Source organism: Aotus nancymaae, unplaced genomic scaffold (assembly GCF_030222135.1).
Source record: "Aotus nancymaae isolate 86718 unplaced genomic scaffold, 86718_ANA_hifiasm-v0.15.2.pri h1tg000025l, whole genome shotgun sequence".
In the NCBI taxonomy this organism is placed as follows: Eukaryota; Metazoa; Chordata; class Mammalia; order Primates; family Aotidae; genus Aotus; species Aotus nancymaae.
This window is the reverse complement of record NW_026988438.1, coordinates 21,797,076-21,817,742: the sequence shown is the minus strand read 5'-3', so window position 1 is coordinate 21,817,742 and position 20,667 is coordinate 21,797,076. Positions and strand designations below refer to the sequence as shown.

General features: G+C 37.1%; 1 protein-coding gene and 1 pseudogene across 14 annotated transcripts in view; both read left to right on the top strand.

Moving 5' to 3' along the window:
* The window catches only part of ADAM22 (ADAM metallopeptidase domain 22), a 261,243-nt gene that overhangs the window by 93,996 nt on the left and 146,580 nt on the right, over positions 1–20,667 (top strand). The window lies entirely within an intron of this gene.
* On the top strand, positions 1,964–2,729 carry LOC135276498 (transcription factor BTF3-like; annotated as a pseudogene).

Sequence of the window (20,667 nt, the reverse complement as noted above, 5' to 3'; positions counted from 1 at the left end):
TTGCATGTGTGTATATGTCTGTGTGTCTGTGTTTAATATGACCAGTGGTGATTACAGTTTGGCATTTATTACCTATCTAAAAAAGAAAGAAAGAAAGAACGAGCCACTTTTCTTTTTCTCACTGTCTTGCTTCTATCTGTGTTATTCTATTGAATATGCTATTGCCACGATACCAGTAACAAACTAGGCTTCAAACTTAATGACCGTTCTTTGTCCTTGGCTTCTCTGTGGGTGCTTGAAAGATTGATTCTCTCGTCCTCAAAACTCTTAATAGTAATTCTTTATTCCTTTTCTCCAACTTATTTTTAGCACATCTTCCTTCTCTAAATGTGGACATATCCAAGCCTGAGTCAATGTCCTTTTCACTCTCCCACTCATCATCACAACTCAACCCTATTTCTGTAGATATTTGCAAGCCTGACCTCTTTCATGAGTGTTCTCCCAACACCGCATCCTTCTCAAAGGGCCAGTATTTCTGTTATCACTTCAAGATCAACATGTGTATTGTTTTTTTTTTTTAATTTTTATTTTTTGAGATGGAGTCTTGCTCTGTCTTCCAGGCTGGAGTGCAGTGGTACGATCTTGGCTGACTGCAACTTCCACCTCTTGGGTTCAGGCTATTCTCCTGCCCTCAGCCTCCCAAGTAGCTGGGATTACAGACACCTGCCACCATGCCCAGCTACTTTTTGTATTTTTAGTAGAGACGAGGTTTCACCATGTTGGCCAGGCTGGTCTTGAACTCCTGACCTTAGGTGATCCACCCGCCTCAGCCTCCCAAAGTGCTGGGATTACAGATGTGAGCCACTGAGCCTAGCCAACACATCCATTGTTAAACTCGTCAGGTTATTCCCTACCACCATCAAGTCTTCTGGATTTTCACACATCTTTAAGTGGTTCTATTACTTTCCCTATCATCCAAGTTTATTAAATATCTGTTGCAGATGATGTGGTAAAGAGAAAATTAAAATTTTACTTAGGGTTTTTTTTTGTTTTTCTATTGCTGTGTAACAAATTACCACAAACTTTGTGGCTTAAAATAACACAACTTTATTATCTCACACCCTATGTGGGTCAGGATTTTTTTTCAGATGATCTGGGTTTCTGCTCAGGGTCAAATAAAGGTGTTGGCTGGGAGATGGTCATGTCTGAGGTTTGGGAGTTTTCTCAAACTCATTCAAGGTTGTTGGCAGAATTCAGCATTCCTTGTGGCTCAATGACTAAGGTCCCTGTTTTCTTGATAACAGTTGGATTGAAACCTCTCTCAGCCTCAAAGAGTCACTCTCAAATCTTGTCCCATGGCCCCTTCTATAGGCAGTTTATAATATGGCAATTGCTTTTTCCAGCCTAGCAGGAGAACTTTAGCTATGGCTTCTGACCCAATTAAAGGTTCACAACATTGAATCAGGCCACTCAAACTTATCCCCCTTTTCATTAACTCAAACGTAGCTGGTATAGGACCTTAATTACATCTGTGAAAACCCTTTTGCCATATAATGTAACATTATGTGGATGGTAACCCATCATATTCACAGTCCTACCAACATCCAAGGGGAAAGAACTATGCAAGGTATATACACCTTGGGGTGGAAATCTTGGCGGCTATCTTAGAATTCTTTATCACAGGACAGACGGAAGCAAGAATGGTAGTGAGTGCCATCATTAATTATGTGTGTAAGTTAAAATAGTTATTCTAACATAGGTGGTGCCAGTGGAACTCCAGCTTGGAGTTTTACATCAGTATGTGCATGTTTGTGGAAAGCTATAATAATTATACATCCATATATATATATTTATATATATAAAGCCTACCTACAAAATGTTTTAATATATACCCATCTAGATCTATACACTTATTTTATCTTAAATCTGTCTTTGGGTGTGCGCCTAATCTCAGCTGGTCCACCTGAGACCCCCTGAGCACCAACCCTAGTCCCCTGCGCGACCCCTTATCTGCTCCGACAAGATGAAAGAAACAATCATGAACCAGGAAAAACTCACCAAACTGCAGGCACAAGTGCACATTGGTGGGAAAGGGACTGCTCGCAGAAAGAAGAAGGTGGTTCATAGAACAGCCACAGCAGATGATAAAAAACTTCAGTTCTCCTTAAAGAAGTTAGGGGTAAACAATATCTCTGGTATTGAAGAGGTGAATGTGTTTACAAACCAAGGAACAGTGATCCACTTTAACAACCCTAAAGTTCAGGCATCTCTGGCAGCGAACGCTTTCACCATTACAGGCCATGCTGAGACAAAGCAGCTGACAGAAATGCTACCCAGCATCTGAAACCAGCTTGGGGCAGACAGTCTGACTAGTTTAAGGAGACTGGCTGAAGCTCTGCCCAAACACTCTGTGGACGGAAAAGCACCACTTGCTACTGGAGAGGCGGAGGATGATGAAGTTCCAGATCTAGTGGAGAATTTTGATGAGGCTTCCAAGAATGAGGCAAACTGAATTGAGTCAACTTCTGAAGATTAAAACTTGAAGAAGTTACTGGGAGCTGCTATTTTATATTATGACTGCTTTTTAAGAAATTTTTGTTTATAGATCTGATAAAATCTACATCTCTAATATTTTTAAGCCCAAGCCCCTTGGATAAGGTAGCTCTTTTCAGTTTTTTGCTTATACACAATTCATTCTTTGCAGCTAATTAAGGCGAAGAAGCCTGGGAATCAAGTTTGAAACCAAGGTTAATAAAGTTCTTTGCCTAGTAAAAAAAAAAAAAAAAAAAAAAAAAAAAATCTGTCTTTGTTACTTCTTTGTAACTATTTCCCACAACTCAACCATATTTGAATGTGAAATTTATAATGAAAGATACATGCCAGTACTTTTGCCCTTATCCTTTGCTATAAAATTCTGGACAATTTAACATTCTTTTTTCCCTAGCCCCGGTAAAGTGTAATGTAAAGTGACTGCCTTCCTCTGTCTTCCCAGATAAGGATAATTGCTTCTGGTGAATAATCAAATTATGGCTTTCATCCTATTTCATCCTCTGACCTTTGGAGGAATAGCATTCCTTTTATTTTAAGTTGCCTTTGTGTGTATGTGTGTGAGCCAAGCCACATTTTGAAATGAGATTTTTCTTAGAAACAAATCTGTTGAGAAATGAAATAAAAATGTAGATTTCTTATTTGAATAGAGAGAATAGTGTTTTGCTCTGGTTTCTTAAAATGTATTTATAAATAGCACCTGTTTCTCCCTAAATATAGAGATTTGTTGTTAATTGTTTTCTGCTGGTATTGCTAAAATTGGTAATAGAGCTTTTCTTTGAGTCATATCTATTTTGTATTTTGCTCTACTGTCTAAATCATTTCTCCAATCTAAGAAGAAAGTTCATCTTCAGGGGAGGGTTTTCTCACTGTTTTTCATTAATTTTAAATACATCAGAGTGTATTGTCAGTTTCTGGTTGTTTATTTAGTAGGTCATAAGAAAGATTCAAGTTTAGTTCCATTTTACCCAGGATTTAAAAATTTATATAATTTTTCCAAATATGGTGTGTTAGCTAGAGCATCTTGTAGGGATCAAAAAAGGAAGAAGTGAACTTTGGTTTCATTTTCAAATTGGTGGATTATGTTGATCTGGTATTTAGCTGATATGAAACTAAATACTGACACTGAAAGAATTAACTTTTGTTTGCTTGTTTAATTTGGAGCTTCTTATAGCTATCAAGACCATTATGTAGAGCAATCTTTTGTATGTGTATTAATAGATTAATCTGGTTTAGGGCCTGTAGCTTTATACTTGATTTGAAGAAGTTTGAAATGAAATTGGAAATTAATATTTTTGCTGTAGCCCACGTACACATTCAGTCTTCATTTCTCTCCATTGATTTAGCATTTCTCTTCATTTAGGGAAAACAATACATTTATGGCTCAGTTAGTAATTGTATTCATCCTCCAATTCAAAAGTCTTTCCTGAACTTGTTCAGGTCAGGCTGACATTTTGCACTTGATTAAGGGAGACTTGATGATAGGTAGGAATCCACAATATAATATCTTATTCTTGAGTGTGACTTAATGTGCTTCTAACCTAATCTCAAGGCATCCCGATTGTCTTGTTCATTCGTTGATATTTCTTCCTATTTCCTTGGCATATCAGATCAAAATTTGAATATATTAATGCCTTCTAAGGAAAGAAATATACCATAGCTGTAGAAAAAAAAATGTTGCTTCTGGTAGCAAGAATGTGGATGACACACACTTCCTTGCACAATGGTCATTTTTCAGTTAGCTTACCTGTTTGTTCTTTGGGGGTTTGATGCTAACTGCCCGTTTCAAATCTGCAGCTTCAAACAATATTGCCATTTCTTCTCTGAAACATAGATCTCAGGCAAGTGACTGTTGGAAAAAGTAAGAATGATTCTGTTTATTATTTTATTAAGTGTATAAATTAGTGCAGATAAATGAACATATGGATAAAGAATATTCTACTTTTCAGGGTAAGGTTTATGCCATTCTTCATTATAGAAAATGTGCACTAGCCAGTCTTGGTGGCACACACATGTAGTCTCAGCTAGTTGGGAGGCTGAAGCAGGATGATTGCTTGAGCCCAGGAGTTAGAGGTTCTAGTATATTATGATTGCGGAGTGCCCTCCAGCGTGGGCAAGCCGGGATAGTAAGACTCCATCTCTTTAAAAAAAAAAAAAAGAAGAAGAAAATATATACTTAAAAATTTACATTTATTTTCTATTTGAATCAGTGAAAAAGCTGAGTAAAGGTATAGACAAAATAAGAAGAGCATTTTTATTATTTATTTCAGATACATCCGTGCAAATCCACACAGGTCCATATGTTGATGGAAATTGTGGAGAGTTTTTAATCAGTGTGCATACCATTTAAAAGTACAAGGGATTCCAGGGAAAATAATTTCCATCCTTAGCATCAAAGATACTTCTTTTCATCTGTTTTTATAAATGTGTATTATATAAATCAAATCAACTATTCTTCTCACTGCTACAATATGGCATACATTACATCCAAAGAGAAGTACTTCTTTTTGAAATTAAAATAGGGAAGCTAAACAATATGTCACTTATTAAAAAGTAGATATTTAAAATGGTTTTCAAAATTGTCAAATAATTGCCCTTGACTACTCTCAAATATTACATTGCAGTTTCATTCTTAGCTAAGCTATTGATAATTCAGTTATTTGAAGAAAGTAATTTAAAATTAACTTAAAAGTTACTCTTCCCTTTTGGATAATAGATTCTGCTTTACATCACCTGTGATTATGATGATGCTGTTTTTAGAGTGCTCAGGAAATGCTGTGTTATTTGCTCAGTTATATGGTTCCATAATGATAACACACAGATGGATGTATATATGGAATTTTCCACTAAAATCTCCTCTGATTTGAAGAAATTTATTAAACTCATATAATGGAGACATTTTTTTTTTTTTTTTTTTTTTTTTTTTTTTTTGAGACGGAGTTTCACTCTTGTTACCCAGGCTGGAGTGCAATGGCGCGATCCCGGCTCACCGCAACCTCCGCCTCCTGGGTTCAGGCAATTCTCCTGCCTCAGCCTCCTGAGTAGCTGGGATTACAGACACGCGCCACCGTGCCCAGCTAATTTTTTGTATTAGTAGAGACGGGGTTTCACCATGTTGACCAGGATGGTCTCGATCTCTTGACCTCGTGATCCACCCGCCTCGGCCTCCCAAAGTGCTGGGATTACAGGCTTGAGCCACCGCGCCCGGCCGACATTTTTTTTTTTTTAGACGTATAATGGAGACTCTTTTTTTTTGAGACAAAGTCTTGCTCTTGTTGCCCAGGCTGGAGTGCAATGGTGTAATCTTGGCTCACTACAACCTTTGCCTCCCAGGTTCAAGCAATTCTCCTGTCTCAGCCTCTGGAGTAGCTGGGATTACAAGCATTTGCCACCACACCTGACTGATTTTTGTATTTTTAGTAGAGACCGGATTTCACCATGTTGGCCAGGCTGGTCTCAAACTCCTGACCTCAGGCAATCCACCCACCTTGGCCTCAGAGCCACCGGGCCTGGCCTAATGGAGACATTTTAATTATGAATCTCCTTTGTTAATCTTTTCTACCTCTTGCAGTTAGGTTATTATATTTTTACTGTCAGTTTCCCATCCAGTTTTATTAAGATATCATTGAAAAAAATTGTGTGTATTTATGGTATGCATGATGATTTGATGTATGTACATATTGTGAAATGATTGCATCAGGTGAATTACTATATCTGTTACCTGACATACTTTTCATGTTTTTATGGTGAGAACATTTCACCATTTTCAAGTATATAATACATTACTAATCATAGTCACCACACTGTAATAGATCTCCAGAACTTACTGCTACAGTCTAATTGGACGTTTGTACCTTTTAACTCGTGTCTCTTTGTACACACTCCTCACTTCCCCCGGTGCCTGGCACCATCATTGTACTTTCTCTTTTGTGAGTTCAACTTTTTTAGATTTAACATGTAAATGAGATCATGTAGTATTTGTCTTACTGTGCCTGGCTTATTCCACTTACAATGTCCTCCAGGTTCATTCATGTTGTTGCAAATGACAGGATTTTCTTCATTTTAAGGCTGGGTAGTAGTCTGTTGTATGTGTGTGTATATATGTGTGTATGTATGTATGTATGTGTGTGTGTGTATATATATACGTTTTCTGTATCCATTCATTCATCCATGGATACTTAGTTTGATCTCATATCTTAGGTATTGCGAATAGTGCTATAATAAACATGGGAGCGCAGATATCTCTTCGACATACTGATTTCATTTTCTTTGGATGCATACCCAGAAGTGGGAGTGCTGGATCATATCATAGTTCTATTTTTAATTCTTGGAGAAGCCTCCAGATTGTTTTTCCTAATGGCTGTACTAATTTATATTCCCATCAACAGTGTGCGAGGGTTTTATTTTTTTCTCTACCTCCTCACCAGCACTTGCTATCTTTTTCTTATTTTTTGATAGAAATCATTCTAACTTGTGTGAGGTGATATCTCATTGTAGTTTCACTTTGCATTTCTCTGATTATTAATAATGTTGAGCATTTTTTCACTTACCTGTTTGGCCATTTGTATATCTTCTTTGGAAAAATATCTGTTCAGGTCCTCTGCCTGATTTTTGCATTATGTTATTTGTTTTCTTGCTATTGAGTTTTTTGAATTCCTCATGTATTTTGGATATTAACCCTTTATCAGAGGTTTGTTTCAGAAATATTTCCTCCCATTTTGTAGGTTGTCTCTTCACTCGGTTGATTGTTCCAGTGCAGAAGCTTTGTAGTTTGGTATTATGCTATTTGTTACTTTTGCTTTTGTTGCTTGTGTTTTTGGGGTTATAGCCAAAAAAAATCATTGCCCAAACCGATATCAGGAGGCTTTTATCATATGTTTTCTTTTAAAAGTTTTATAGCTTCAGGTCTATGTTTAAGTCTTTAACTCATTTTGAGTTGTTTTTTGTATATGTTATGATTTAAGAGTCTGATTTTATTCTTTTGCATGTGAATATCCAGTTTTCCAACACTATTATGTTAGGTTAATTTTTACAGGACTTTCATCTTGAATCGTTCTTTCATGTGCACTGGCCACCTTGTTGATTCAATATAAAATCATTGGCAACTTAGTTTTACCCCTTCGCATTAATAGTAGAATGTGGTTGTTCAGACAGCAGACTCAGGAATTAGACCTACCTGGGAGTGCCTCTTGGTGTAATCATTCACCAGCTGTGGAACTTTTGTTACTTTCATTGGCCACTTGGGTACCTCATTGGGCTTGCCATTTGACTTCTCAGGCATCTATTTCCTAGCCTGCCAAATAAGGTCATATTTATAACTACCTTCCCAATTAGCTGTTTATTTCTATGATCTATGGATGCATTTAAAATACCTAGTACAGTTCCTGGCACACAGTAGGTACACCATAAATGCTAGCTAGCTGGTGGTATTATTTCCTCAACTTGAACCCTCAGGCAGGCTTATCTTTTCTCTACTTCTGGAATCACTTGTACTTTTTTTCCTGCCATAGCTCTGCTGTTGTTATTCTTTTCATTTGAAATGTTCCTCTATGCCCCTTTACAAACCATGAACATTTCATCTATCTTCCAGCAATTAAGTCTTCCAGAATCCTGATTTGAGTGTTCTGATTCACCAAGATCATTTCTTTTCATGGAGTCTATGTGTCCACTGTTAGTTCCATTTATTGTGGCTCTCAGTGATACATTGCGATTTGGTTTTTGTGTTTTCTTATATTGTTAATAAGACACAAAGTTCATGGAGTCAAGTGGCTTCTAAATTTTTACATATTTCTAAAAATTGAGCATGCAGGCATGTTTTGGATTTTTTTGTCTTTTATTAAAAAATGATTTTTGTTATGATCATGAACTATATTCTGAACATTGAATATACTAATTATTTTAATTGTTAACAATTTCCTTAAATTATATGAGTTTATAATACATTCAGATACATTCAAATTTCCTTTATTATTTAGTAGGATCTTCCACAAACACAGACGCACACATAAGTGTATTTTTTGTACGCAGATGTTGGCATATTAAGTACATCCTTGTGATATCTATTAGCAAAAGCCAAGAGTTAGAGACCAGCTTGGGCAACATAGCAAGACCCCCCTCTCCACTAAAAAAAAAAAAAAAAAATTTAGCTGGGTATCTTAGTATGCATACTTGTAGTCCCAGCTACTTGAGAGGCTGAGGTGGGAGGGTCACTTGAGCCTGGGAGTTTGATGCTGCTGTGAGCCGTGATTGCACCATTGCACTCCAGCCAGGAGAACAGACAAAATTCTCTCTCTTAAAAAAAATAGAAAAAAAAATAATTAAAAGAGTTAAAGAGAAGAGGAAATGCTCAGAGGCATTCTTAGCGATTTCAGGATAACTCAAAAAAAGAAAAGAAAAGTAACTAAGTAAAAAAGATATCCTTACTCCTCACTTAGCAAAATGTCTTAGAGAGAATTCCGTATCAATACATATAGAAATGCTTCATTCTTTTTAAGGGCTGTATAGTGTATACCATTTGATGGATTTATCATAATTTACTAAATATTCCTTTGTTGAGGCTCATTTAGTTTGTTCACAGTTTTTTATTTTTACGGATGGTGTGGGCTGGGTACGGTGTCTCATGCCTGTAATCCCAGCACTTTGGGAGGCCAAGGCGGGTGGATCACCTGAGATCGGGAGTTCAAGACCAACCTCACCAACATGGAGAAACCCTGTCTCTACTAAAAATGCAAAAAATTAGCTGGGCGTGGTGACGTGTGCCTATAATCCCAGCTATTCAGGAGGCTAAGGCAGGAGAATCACTTGAATCTGGGAAGCTGAGGTTGTGGTGAGCTGAGATTGCACCACTGCACTCCAGCCTGAGTTACAGAGCGAGACTCTGTCTCAAAAACAAAAAACAAATGGTGCTGTGATGTCATGTACACATATATTTTTTAACTTGTGGGATTATATCTAGGATAAATTCCAGAAATGAAATTGCTGAGTCATAGGGAATACATAATTTATATTCTCACCAGAAACATATGAAAGTGTCTTTCTCACACCCTGTTTCCATCGCATGCAACGTTGCTCTAGCTGTTTTTGACTTCCCTGTGGGATGCTCAGGCGATGTTCTCCCATGCTTCTCTGAATTTTTCTGTTGTTATTATATTGTTAAAAAGCTCTGCCTATCATGTGCCTGTCCCACCACAGCTCCCTCCCTCCCTCCAGTCTCTTTTCCTTCAAGACTCAGGTCTATCATACATTCATCTTGGAAACATCTTTGCTCCATAATCACCATTCTGTTTCCCTCCCTTAGAACTTTCCAGGCCTGATTAGGTGTCCTCCTCTGCGTGTGTGTGAGATTTCCTCTGCATACACGGCCAGTTTCTCCTGCACACTTCTGTTAGGATGCTCATCACTGTGAATTGTGTTCATGAGTTCTTTGTATATTCTTTCAGCTGATGCCATTTTCATCTCTTTGTCCAAACACCTTTCCTATATCAACATGTAGTAGAGGCTCAGTAAATGTTTTTTTGGATAACTTAAATCCATGTCAGAATTTTAGAATTAGGAATGACCTTCCTTAGTGAACATTTAATATATTTACTTTATTAGTGAAAAGTGGAGTTTTAAATTTTAATGTTTTAAATTCAAAATTCAGCAATTTCTTGTTTTAAATTTCTTTAAGAAAAAGAACTAAAGTTAGTAGTTTTTACTTGCCTGTGACTCTTTTTTCTCCGGGTTCAAATCAGTATCCCAGCATTACAGTTCTTAATGTACAGGGTTTTTATTTTTTTTTATTTTTTTTTTTTTTTGAGGCGAAGTTTCGCTCGTTACCCAGGCTGGAGTGCAATGGCGCGATCACGGCTCACCGCAACCTCCGCCTCCTGGGTTCAGGCAATTCTCCTGCCTCAGCCTCCTGAGTAGCTGGGATTACAGGCACGCGCCACCATGCCCAGCTAATTTTTTGTATTAGTAGAGACGGGGTTTCACCATGTTGACCAGAACGGTCTCGATCTCTTGACCTCGTGATCCACCCGTCTCGGCCTCCCAAAGTGCTGGGATTACAGGCTTGAGCCACCGCGCCCGGCCTGTACAGGGTTTTTATAATAGAGCATGCTGCTGTTTCTTCAAACTCGACAAATATCAGAGATATATATATCTTTTGTTTCTTCCCAGTTTTCTTCTTGCTCAACTATCCTTTGTTCTCAGGACCTTGCTCCCTAGACCTGCCCAAGTTTGGAAACACTGAGAGACAAGGAAGTTGAAAGCAAAGAATCCCTGTTTCTGGCTGGATGTAGTGGCTCATGTTTGTAATCCTAGCATTTCAAGAGGCCAAGGTGACAGGGTTTCTTGAGGTCAGGATTTAGAGATCAGCCTGGGTGACAGAACTAGAACTCCATTTGAAAAAAAAAAAAAATCCCCAATTTTTTTTTTTTTTAACTGGTGAATCTTTGAAAAGCATTGGACCTTGAATGTGAAGGCCAAGTGATGCTTTTAGTGCTCCCGTACCTGTTTCCTTTTTTACAGTATAGACATTGATATTTAGGAACGATTTGGGTCTGTAGAGCAGACAGATTCTCATAATCTCTATTCACATAGATCTAGGGCAGAGAGGAAAAGAAAAGAGGAAATCCTCACTGTTTACAAACTTTAAAAATATTAACTGCACCTAGTTGAGAAATGTGGACCACGGTCCAAAGATAACTCAGTTCTCCATAGGGAGGGTAAGACTCCATGAAAGTTATGCCAGTGCCAACTTCACTACCTGAAATCCAGTTACTTGAGGGAGTGGGGCTCCCAACACATCTTTCATGATGCTTTTCATTTATTTATGTGCTCTTTTAATTGTACATAGATTTTTGTGTGTGTTTTGATGTCCATCTTGACATCTTTTAGTTATCTCTCCTTGAAGTGTGATAACCAAGTTTTCTTAGACTCCAACCCCTATTATGACAGATGTTTTACTTGCTATTTTGGGTTGCATCGCTGAAGGCTTTTACAGCTGTTATACCATTACTCGTGGGCCAGGAATCTGCGCTAAAGAAAAACCTCAGATTATTCTCAGGCATTTTGGGACATATTCTGTTAGTCCTGTGCAATACCTAGTTCCTGCTTCTGTTTAATTTCATTGCAATTTTTAAAATATTTATGGAGTCTCTTAACTCATACTTTTGGACTTCTTGGTGCATCTGCATAGAATATTTATAGGTTCTTTCTTCTTCATCCTCTTCATAGGCAAGAACAATGCTTAATTTTTATTAAAATATTCCCCACAAATGCCTAATTCATTTAATACTGGAATCTAAAATTAGAGCAAACAGTAGAGAGAGCCATGGGAAGAATATGTACTGGAATCTAAAATTAGAGCAAACAGTAGAGAGAGCCATGGGAAGAATATGTCAGTGATGTAGATATATATTGGATTCTTTTCACTTGGATGCTCCTATAGAGATTATTTTGTTTCAGGATCTCTTCTCTTGCCCAGTAGCTGAACATGAAGCCTGACCATTATGCATTGATTTCTCTTTTATAAAAACATAATTTGAAATTTATGGCTGAAAAGCAGCAATGAAAACACTGTTTTTCCTTTTCTGGGCTGTTGGCTGAATTTAGATCGAGGAATACAATGGTTCATCAGATAATTGTGAAAAGAAGTGCCATATCCAAAGGCCTTAGATAATCAATCCTCTGTGTCTGGTGTATAGACATTCACAATTGATAATATATATGATATTTTGTCCTTTTCCATCTTATATGCTTTTGCATGTTTTCAGATGCTGCAAAAAAATTTAGTAATTTTCCACAAGAAAATTTACTACTAAAAGGTTGTCCTAGAAACACTTTTGTAAAATCTGGCAGAATAGGAGAGCAAAGCATATTTAACTTTTATGTTTGCGGTTTTGATATGATTATTAGCTCTTAAAATATAGAAACTAACTCAAGTTAGGTCATTGTGTCAAGGTCTTAAAATGTATTTTTTTCCATTTATTATTTCTTTAAGCCAGTTTTAGGAGTGATTATGGGGCAATGAGAATTTTTAACAGTCCTTTCAAAACTTGTACAGCCAAGTGAGTTATCCCTTTAAAGTTGTTACGAGGGCATTGCCTTTATTACAATAAAAGCGTTATTGCTAAACCAATGTTAGATTGGAGGTGGGGCAGGTAGGATTTGCTTTTAAAGTCTATAGCACATTTTTGAATTTTTTTATTAAGACAGGATTTATGTTGCCCAGGCTGGTTTTGGACTCCTGGGCTCAAATAATCCTCCTGTCTTGGCTGTGTCGCAGCCTCCCAAAGTGCTGGGATTACAGGCATGAGCCACCACTCCTGGCCACATTTAGGAATCTTTTTAATGATGGAATAACCTTAATAAGTTGTATTTAAGTTTTAGAAGTAGCCGACAGCTCTTCCGAATCATCTTTTCACTATTTTAAGTGATTAACCTAATTATTTGTTAATCACAAAAATATGGTTAGGAAATAATGAGACTGGTTTTTCTTGTGTGTCACATACATTGTCTCTGAAGGTAATTCCAAAAGAGAAAATTTAATGAAGTTTTGAACAATTGAGGCATCATTGTCATAAATGAAGAAGAAGAGCTCAAGACGACAGTTTTTAAAATGATGACTCTCATCTGACTATTTAGTTCTGTTATAATAAGGAAAAAAACCCATTCCATAATTTAGTATAGCATTCTGGTATTGTGAAAACACAAAGGCATTTTAGTGGAATCAAAATAGTTTGACTTGGTGTGATTACTACTTGCTCATCAAAAGTATTGTAAGTTGGCTGATATTTGCTGGAAATGGCCCTTAGAATTGAAATCTAGGTCAGGAAATGACAGCTAATGGAATAGACTGAAATGCGAGAGAGTGGAAAGGTCACCTTTTAAGGACTTACTGCTGGAGTCTTGAGATAATGGTGAGACATAATTTTCTACTCTTTGGTGTCTGTTTCGTGCCCCCATTACTTAAATTTCCCTGGCTTAGGTTTAATCCAGTAATTTTCCATCATAATGATTATGTGCTCATGATAGAAAAATAAACATTTAGAAAGGACCCACGTATTTCTGGCTAGGTATAGCAGATTGAACTGTTGCGTATATCTTTGCTACATTATAATGATAGTGAAGGTATATTAAACTAACAAGAATAAAACAGATGAGAGACATCAATAAAATCTGGAAGATATAACAAGAATGGACAAGTGGTAACCGACTTACCAGAGTGGAAAAAACTGACTTCTGATTTTAACAAGAAATAGAACTTGGGAAAAGTTCTAGAAATAGAGGTGATGAGATACCTCAGAAAACTGAGGTGGTATAGATCTGAGAAGAGAAAGCTATCTTAGTTTTGTAAGACATTAGACTCTAAAACTTTGTTTTAAAATGGGAAACCTGACAGTCCTGGTTTTGTTTTATTTTGTTTCACATCTATAAACATATGGAAGAAAAGAGAAGTGCCAATTTAACTCTTTTGGTTTAATGGTTATTTATGCTTTATAGCAAACCGAAATGTCTGTTTAAATATTCTTAATAGGATAACAGATTATTAGTGAAACAAATAGAATTACAGACTTTTTAGAATTTATACTTACCTTCATGAGACATAACAACACATTTTCATGTCTGAATTATGGGAAAGGATCTATTGTTGGAAATAATGTTCACAAAGACTGTTCTGTGACATAGATTAGTACTTGCTTTCCTGATGATGTAAAAGAAAGGATGTTTTCTTTTCATCTCGGTGGCCTTCCTTTCACCAGCAGTTGGAAGGGCATGTACTGTTAAAGCTAACTATTGGAATTCCAGTAGGTAGAAAAAAAAAGCAGGCTTGAAAAGCATAAAGCTTATAATGTGGAAATCAAAATGCCGGAAAGATAATTTTAATCAGTGGAATATAGAACATATAGTGTGTTGCATATAGAGTCTGAATTTTCCTAAGTAGCAGTTAGAAGCCTAGCTAAGTTCCAGCAAGCAGGGATATGCTTCTTCCTCTCCTGGCAGAAGTAGGAGGTTCTCTTTCTGGAGAAACAACCCACGTCTTTGGATTGGGGGGAATAGTCAGCTGAGGGCAAGTGATATACTGAAAACAGGAGGTGTACTGTGTTTACATGTTGAATCAGAGAGCCATAGTTCCCATCCTCAGGTTGCTCTCTCAACACTGACATCAAGCTTATGCTATCCAACCAACAGATTAGAGGCTCCCTCCCTGGGCAAAGTGATCAATCCATGGTAAAGAATGTATGGAGGCTGACATTTGGAAGCCTTCCAGTGAAATTTCTGCCTCCCTCTAGAGACGCCCACCCATCCACAACCCTGCTGTTCTTCACAGAACTTCCAGGAATGTTCTAGTGCTTCATTCTCAACAGCAGTGGAGAGCCAAGGATGATCAGCTGTCTAACCAAAAAGAAAGAGAGCAGAGAAACAAATGAATTCAGTTGAAACAAAGAAAAATTAGGGAACAGAAGAAAATCTTTAAAAACTCAAACCTGTAATAATATACAGGCATACCTTGGAGAGATCAAGGGTTCAATTCCAGACTACCTCAGTACAGAAAATATCACAACAAAGCGAGTCATATAAATTTTATGGTTTCCCAGTGGATCTAAAAGTTATGTTCAGACACCTCTACTCATATGTTCAATGAAGCACTACTCGTAATAGCGAAAACATGGACTCAACATAAGTGCTGATTGATGGTGGATTGGATTAAAAAATGTGACATATTTACACCACAGAATACTATACAGTCATAAAAAGAATGAAATCATGTCTTTTGCAGCAATGTGAATACAGCTGAAGGCCATTGTCCTAAGTGAACTGGTAAAGAAACAACAACAACAAAAAACAAATACTGCATGTTCTCACTTATAAGTGGGAGCTAAACATTTGGTACACATGGACGTAATGATGGAAACAGTAGACACTGGGGACTCCAAAAGGGGAGAGAGGGATAGGGACAAATGTTGAAGAACTACTTATTGGGTACTATATTCACTATTTGGCTGAGGGGTTCAGTAAAAGCCCAAACCTCAGAATTATACAATATATCCATGTAACAAACCTACACATGCACCCAGGAACCTAAAAATAACCCAACACTATGTTTACACCATATTGTAGTCATTAAGTGTGCAATAGCATTATGTCTACAAAAATGTATATACCCTAATTAAAAAATTTATTTAGCAATAAAAACTTTATTGCTAAAAGTGCTAATGATCATTTTAGACTTCAGTAAATTATGATCTTTTTGCCACTGGTGGGTCTTGCCTCAGTGTTGATGGCTGCTGATTGATTAGAGTAGTGGTTGTTGAAGGTTGGGATAGTTGTGGCAATTTCTTAAAATAAAATAATTAAGTTTGCTGCATTGATTACTTTCATAAAAGATTTCTCTGTAGCATGAGATGCTGTTTGATAGCAATTTAACCATTGTAGAACTTCTTTCAGATTTGGACTTAATCCACTCAAACTCTGCCACTACTTTATCAGCTAAGTTTTTATTATTCTAAATCTTTGTTGTTATTTCAACAATATTCATAGCATTTTCACCAGGAGTAGATGCTGCCTTTAAAAATACACTTTTTTTGCTTGTCCATAAGAAGTGACTTGGCTGGGCACAGTGGCTCACGTGTGTAATCCCAGCACTTTGGAAGGCTGAGGAGGTCGAATCACTTGAGGTCAGGAGTTCAAGACCAGCCTGCCAACATGATGAAACCCTGTCTTTATTAAAAATACAAAACTTAGCCTGGTGTGGTAGCAGGCACCTGTGGTCCCATCTACTTGGAAGGCTGAGGCAGGAGAATTGCTTGAACCCAGGAGCCAGAGGTTGCAGTGAGCCAAGATTATGCCACTGCACTTCAGCCTGGGCAACGGAGCAAGACTCTGTCTCAAAAAAAAACCAAAAAAGTGACTCCTGATCTATTCAAGTTTGATCATGAGAATGTAGCATTCAGTCACATCTTCAGACCACACTTCTAATTCTAGTTATCTTGCTATTTCTACCACATCTGCAGTGACCCCCTCCACTGAAGTTTTTAACCTTAAGTCATCCATGATGGTCAAAATCAACTTCTTCCAAATTCATATTTATGTTGATATTTTTACTTCCTCTTTTGAATCATGGATGTTCTTAATGGCATCTAGAATGGTGAAGGTTTTCAATTTACTTTGCCAAGATCCATCAGAGGAATCACTATCTATGGCAGCAATAGCCTTACAAAATGTATTTCTTAAATAATAAGACCTGAATTTGAAATTACTTCTTGATTATGGGCTGCAGAATGGATATATAGTGTTACAAGGCATGAAAACAACATTAATCTCCTTGTACATCTCCATCAGAGCCCTTAGGTGACTAAGTGTGTTATCATTGAAAAGTAGTATTTTGAAAGAAGTATTTTTTCCTGAGCAATAGGTCTTAATGATGGGCTGAAAATATTTAGTAAACCACATTGTCAAAAGATAGGCTGTTATCCAGGCTTTGTTGTTGCATTTGTAGCGCACAGGCAGAGTAAATTTAGGATAATTCTTAGGGGCCTTAGGATTCTCAGAATGGTGATTATTGGCTTAAACTTAAAGTCACCAGCTGCATTAGCCCTAAACAAGAAAGTCAGCCTTTTTCTCTCTCCCTCTCACTTTGTGGCCCCAACTGGAGTATGGTGACACAATCACTGCCCACTGCAACCTAGACCTCCTGGACTGAAGCGATCAATCCACCTAGCTTGCCAAATAGCTTGGACTACAGGCATGCATTACGATACCTGGCAACTTTTTAGAATTTTAGAATTTTTTGTAGAGACAGGGTCCTGCTGTGTGGCCCAGGCTGGTCTCAAACTCCTGAGCTCACGCCATCCTCTTGCCTTGGCCTCCTGAAGTGCTGAAATTACAGGCATGAGCCACTGCATCTGACCCTTTCTTTTGAAGCTTTGAAACCAGGCATTGGCTTCTCTTCTCTGACTAGGAGGCATCTTCTTCCAATAAAAGGCCGTTTTGTCTACATTGAAAATCTGTTGTGTAGTGTAGCCACCTTCATCAATTGTCTTACTTAGATCTTTTAGATAAAGTGTGGCAGCTTCTCCATCAGCGCTTGCTGCTTTATATTGTACTTTTATATTGTGGAGACTGCTTCCTTCTTTAAACCTCATAAACCAGCCTCTGCTAGCTTAAAACATTTCTTCTGCAGCTTCTTCATGTCTATCAGCCTTCATATGGTTAAAGAGACTTAGGGCCTTATTCTCGATTAGGTTTTGGCTTAAGGGAATGTGTGGCTAGTTTGATCCTCTATCTAGACCACCGAAACTTTCTTCATATCAGCAATAAGACTGTTTTGCTTTTTCATCATTCATGTGTTCAGTAGAGTAGCACTTTTACCCTTCAAGAACTTTTCCTTTGCATTTACAGCTTGGCTAACTGTTCGGCAAAAGAGGTTTAGTTTTTGACTTATCTTGGCTTTCAACATGCCTTCCTCACTAAGCTTAATTGTGTCTAGCTTTTAATTTAAAGTAAGAGACATGCAGCTCTTCCTTTACTTGGACACTTAGAAGCCATTGTGGGGCTATTAATTAACCTCATTTCCATATTGTTTTGTCTCAGGGGATAGGGATGCCTGTGGAGAGGGAGAGAGATGGGGGAATGGCCAGTCAGCTGAGCTGTGAGAACACATACAACATTTATTAAGTTCACTGTCTTATCTGGGTTTGATTCATTGTGCCCCCAAACAATTATAATAGTAACATCAAAGATCACAGATTACAGATCACTATAACAGATAAATTAATGAAAAGTTTTAACTATTGTGAGAATTACCAAAATGTGACATAGACACAAAGTGAGCATATGCTTTTGGAAAAATGACACTGATAGAGTTGCCTGGGGCCCATTGTTACAGGCCTTCAATTTGTAAAACAACAACGAGAACAAAAACACAGTATCTGTGAAGCACAATAAAGAAAACACAAGAAAACAAGGTATGCCTGTATTCAAAGACGTAATTACTGAATTTATGAAATGAGAAAATCATACTTAAAAATTCAGAGAGAAACACCTAGAAAAAATAGTAGAAAAATAATAAAGCAGAAGAAGGTTGAATAATACAGTTAAAAAAAAAGGAAGTTCTCCCAGAGAACAGGGCAAAAGATGAAGAAGTGGAAAATAGGAGTGACAAGATAAACACTTAAGAGGATCATTCACCAGGGTAGTGATAGTAAGAAAAAAAAAATTTAGAGAATCAGGAGACTAAACATCTGACTGGGAAGAGTCCCAGAAAGACACTAGAGAAAGGACAGAGAGGAAATTTTCAAAGATATTTTAAGAAAATTTTTCATAACTGAAAGACATGAATTTCTAGATTGAAAGGGTCCATTGAATGCCTAGGACAGTGAATGAAAGAAGACCCACATGAAGACATACAATTTTGATGTTTTAGAATGGTGGAGATAAAAGAGAAGATCACAAAGGCTTCCATAGAGGATAAAACAGGTCACAATGAAAAGACCAGAATCAGAATAGCATCAGACTTCATATTAGCCATACTAGGAGACAGTGGAACAATGCTGTATAAGTTCTGCAGGATTTCTGTACTTACACATCCAAACTATAAATCAAAAGTGAGTTCTCAGAAAATGTATGTGCAAGATTTAAAATAAATTAATATCATGCATTCTTTATTTGGAAGGTATTGGAAACTGAGCTGCACCAAAATAAAAGGGAGAAGATCAAGAAAATGTGAGATATAGGAAACAGTTTCCAATGAGGAGAGAAGCCGAGGGAACTCCCAGGATCATGGATTCTAGGATTACAGCTGCACAACAGGCCTAGGATGCAGTTAGTTGAGATGTGAGCAGGAGGATGGAAGGTCACAGGAGGGATGTAGCCAAGAAAATATTGGAATTAATATATTACCTAATATATTTGCCCATATTGAAGGCTTTACAGTTGTGTAGAAAAGTTTAGGGTTGATGTAATTATATATGTAGAAAACTAGACAAATAAAAAGAGAAGAAAATTATGGGAGAAGTAAAGATACAGGTTGGGGTTGGGTTTAGTGGTCAAGAGAATGAGCTCTATAATCAGGCTGTCTGAATTTGAATCCTTGTTATAACACTTACTACTACCTGCATACTCTTGAGTAAATTACCTTTCTGTCCTTCAGTTTTCTCGTCTATATGGAGATACTAATCATACCTACCATTTTAGTCTATTCCTGCTACTATAACAAAGTACCAGAGACTGAATAATTTATAAATCATAGAATTTTTTTCCCTCACAGTTCTGGAGCCTGAAGAGTTCAAGATCAAGGCACTGGCAGAGTCAGTGTCTGGTAAGGGCTCATTCACTGCTTCCAAGGTGATGCCTTGGTGCTGTGTCCTCCAGAAGTGACAAATGCTTTGTCTTCACATGGCAGACAGGATGGGAGGGCAAAGGGGACTAACTTTCTCAGGATTTTATGAAGGCACTAATCTGTTCTGTGAGGGCAGAGATTTCATGGCCCAATAACCTCCCAAAGACCTCTCCTCTTAGTATCATCACCTTGAGGGTTAAGCTCCAATGTAAAAACTGGGGGAGGATGCATACATTCAAACCACAGCACCTACTTAGCATGTTATTTTGTGGATCAAATGAGTTAATGCATGTAAAACCATTAGATCAGTAGAAATGGTATTAGTAATCATAGTAATAATAGTAGTAGTAGTAGTGGTAGCAGAGGTAATAGAAGTAGGTGCTCAAAATTGCTATTATTTCTATTATGGCTATTATTTTTAAAATTGAAAAATAATTAAGAAGTTTAATACTTTTTTGAGAAATTTTGTGATAAATATCCAGAAGAAACTGTTTAAAATAATAAACCAAAAAGAAAACATTTTTTAATGACCTGTAGTGCCACCACTCAAAGATCAAATTTTTAAACATGTGAATGTATTTTTTCCCTGTGCATTTTTTAATTTATGTAATTGTTATATTCTCTCTATATAACTTTGTGTTCTGCTTTTGTTTTTTAACAAAGAACCATATTACCCGTTAATACAAACTCTAAAGACTTTTTGTTGACTTCATTCACATTGGGTGATGGCTTTCTAAAATACATTTCAAAATTTAATTTTCTTATTAGAAAGGCAATACATACCGGTTTTGGAAATTTTAAGCTGCCAAAATAAGATCAGCAAAGTTAATGTAACAGTAATCTCACTACCAAGA